This window comes from Capsicum annuum, unplaced genomic scaffold, assembly GCF_002878395.1.
Source record: "Capsicum annuum cultivar UCD-10X-F1 unplaced genomic scaffold, UCD10Xv1.1 ctg48771, whole genome shotgun sequence".
Classification (NCBI taxonomy): domain Eukaryota; kingdom Viridiplantae; phylum Streptophyta; class Magnoliopsida; order Solanales; family Solanaceae; genus Capsicum; species Capsicum annuum.
Genome location: NW_025856502.1, coordinates 1 through 3,633, shown reverse-complemented (window position 1 = coordinate 3,633; position 3,633 = coordinate 1). Strand labels below are relative to the sequence as shown.

General features: G+C 39.3%; 1 long non-coding RNA gene across 1 annotated transcript; it reads right to left on the bottom strand.

The window, feature by feature from the left end:
* Nucleotides 1-111: 111 nt before the first annotated feature.
* LOC124892603 lies at nt 112-2,240 on the bottom strand. Its single transcript, XR_007050339.1, has 2 exons — nt 1,556-2,240; nt 112-439 (listed from the first exon to the last, which is right to left on the bottom strand). It is a non-coding gene; the product is annotated as an uncharacterized LOC124892603 (long non-coding RNA).
* Between the last annotated feature and the right edge of the window lie 1,393 nt (nt 2,241-3,633).

Below are 3,633 nucleotides of genomic sequence, written 5' to 3'. Positions count from 1 at the left end.
AAAAGCTTGAACCCGTGACCTCCTGGTCACATGACAACAACTTTACCAATTACTCCAAGGTCACAGAGATCACGACAAAGCAATATGTAACTACAACAGAATACTATGATAATCGAAGCACAAAAGAGTAATAGATAATTATAGAAATTGAAGGAAGAGAAACTACAAATAATACTACAACTAACTAGTATGGAAGGAAAAGAGAGACAACTCGACCGGATTCATCTTAGGTCATGTCCTCAGTTAGCTGAAACTACATCAAGTCTTGGCTAATCAGTTCTTCCCATACTTCTTCGATCTACTCTACCTCTCTTGAAACCATTCATAGCCAATCTCTCGCACCTCCACATGGGGCATCGGCTCCTCTACTCTTTACATGCCTAGACCATCTCGAACTCGCTTGCCGCATCTTGTACTTCATTTCAAGGATACATGCTATCTGAAGTTTCAGACATAGATAACGACCGTCATCTGTAGGACTTAAACTTGAAAGATTAAACCTTAGAAATTCTTAAAACTGTACTTATTGTACTTTAGAACTTATGGATTCAAAATATTATATTTGTTGATAGTTAGCGACTTTTCTCACTTCCTCTCCCTCTCTATCTAACACACACACAGACACACACAAAAAGGTAGCCCGTTGTATTAAAGCTTCCGCTATGCGCAGGGTCTGGGGAAGGGCCCCACCACAAGGGTGTATTGTACGCAGTTTTACCTTGAACCCATGACCTTCTGGTCATGTGACAACAACTTTACCAGTTACTCCAACTTTATCAGCAACACACACAGAGACTCACACATATTAACATATTCAGGTCGAGGATATTATGTTCACAATTTACATGCCTTTTATCTGTTAATGATTTCTGCATAACTGATACAGTGTTTGGTTACCGGTAGTAAATTCCCTTGTACATAACTTAAAATTTATGGATTCTCAAGTCAAAATATTTATATACAGACAGGATCTGGCAAAAACTATTAGATTCAGATGCTGAATCTATAAAACCAACGTTGTGAATCTGCCCATGTATGTTCTAATAGTTTTTATAGATTCACAACGTTGGTATGTTCTATATACTGGCTGCTGGAAGGTACGCTAAGGATTTTTTCCACCCAGCATATCGGAAACTACTTCTTTCAATCCTAAAAGAGCAGTAAAGTGCAGCGAATTCCAACCCCCCACGTCAGGTTCTTCACACAATCTCGCGCAATCTGGATCTATTCCATTGCGTTAGCAATCTCGCGCAATCTGGATGTATGTGTCAAATATGATGATAATAAGGAGTTAAATCAACACAAATTTAGACTCCCCAGTGTAGTCTCTAAGTTGGTCTGGGGATGGGTAGAGTGTACGTCGACCTTACCACTACCTCAGAGGCAGAGAGGCTATTACCGGTAGACTCTCAGCTCAAGAGAAAACAGTCCAAAACAAAACAGTACTGCCACAAAATAATACAATAGTCGAAGTACAAGAAACAACATATAGTAACAAAAATCAAAAAGAGATGGTGATACAGTGAAGAGTAACGGCAAGAAAATATGTACATACCCGTGTGTTCCTGAATTACTGCTGCATGCAGAGGTGTTCGATTTAATGGACCTGCAGAAGAAGTTGATTGCTTGCATGAGTTAAAGATTTCACTCAAAGCTTCACGAACACCAGACTCAGTTTCCAGATACAGCGGTGTCTCCCGGGCCTTGTTGGATGGAAATTCGAATTCAGGATCTTCTTTCACCAAAAGTCTGGCTACATCTTGATGTCAGCTTCGCACGGACTTTTGCAGGGCTGTATCTCCATTCTCATCTGTCATCGTCATTAGCGTCTCCTTATAATGCTCCTCCATACTAAGTAGCAAGTGGACTACTTCGATGCGACCTTCATTAGCTTCTATGTGAAGCGCAGTCTCATTCTTCTTGTTCTGATGGCATAACAATGCCGGAGTAATCTTAAGGACTTTTGATGCGAAATGGGAGCGGCCATAATGTGCCGCCATGTGTAAGATTGTGTTGCCCGTGGAGTGACTTGGTACACATTTTCTTCATCCCTTTTCAGATATTCAGCAAGTACAAAATCACCATTACTGATATTACCTTCCACCGCGGCATTGTTCAAGGTTGGATCCATTTTCGTTTCTTTTATTTGCTTTGCGGATTTATCCAAAATCTCCTATATTAAATTAATCTTGTGAATTCTTTATTCTGAACACTACACAGATCTTTGCCTTTGATCAAAAGAAAGGTACTTATTGTTTGCTTTGACCAGAAGCAAACAAAACATCTTTTTACTATATGAGATCTTCTTGTCATGACACTTTTTTCCAATAAAAACACTTTTTTACTATATAAGCCCGGTGCACGAGAGCTCCCGCTATGCGTAAGGTCCGGGGAAGGGCCCCACCAAAAGGGTGTATTTTATGCAGCCTTAACTTGTACTCCTGCCAAAGGCTTTTTCCAAGGCTTGAACCGGTGACCTCCTGGTCACATGGCAGCAAAATCAAGTTTTACTAAAATCTCTTCGTATTTCAAATTCAATGCTTTATAATGCAGACTCTTGTCAAAATGCAGGATAAGGCCACGTACAATAGATCCCTATGGTCTGGCCCTCATCCCCCGAACCTACGCATAGCTATGATGCTTTACACTGTAATCTTTTCTTTTGGAGAAATTACAAAAGAAGCAACCTATGATAATATTCTCATGTTTTTCTCTTTTTCTTTTTTTTTTTTTTGGTTCCTCTCTTAACTCGTAAAGTCGAGTATGTTTCAGCTGCCTTATGTGTTAGTCATACAATTTGGCGTTGGAGGTTGATAAAGATGCTTCAAGAGCAAGCTACTATAGATAATATCACATGTTAATAAGAAGTACTATTGCTTTAGCTAAAGAATCCCATGTTCCATGAATGAGAAAGCAAGCTACTATAGATAATATCGCGTGTTAGTAAGAAGTAACGTTGCTCTGGTGAAAGAATGGACCTTATGATCTGAAACTTCCTACGTAACTTACACAGAGACTCGCGTCTATGTTACAACCTTGACATGTTCACTGGCTTGCAGTTCTTCAATCTTTTTGTATAATGTTCTTGAGTGATAGATATGTCATCAACATCTTGTTTCAAATTTAATATGAACTCTTATTGTATAATATGGTCATGGTTTTAATTTCATTTATTAAAGCTGCCTTATTTTAGAGTAAGCTATATGATGTGCGATCGGAGATTTCCTCTCTGAAATCAAATATGCCACTGCCTCTCCGATACGATTGGAACTTTAATTCTATTATGTTTCTTTACACCGCTCATCAAAATATCCTTGCTAAACTCACTGCCTGCAGTTTTGGATGGGTTGTTTAAGTGCCAGTATAGCTAATACGAACCCCTCCGCAAAGATTTCACATAGGCGGCGCTGTCTGTTGTACCGTTGACTCTATCTATTCATGAAATTTTCTATTTTATATAGGCTCGCTCCCTCTTTTTCCAAGAATTCATGCACTTCCCTTTACTCCATAGGGCCTTCTATAGAGGAATATGTTGTGTTTATGCAACAATGGTAAAAGACCTTTTTCGGAGCATTTTTCTTGGTATCCTTCTATTGACCCTTCTTCACTATTTATGCCACGACCCGAACCAGG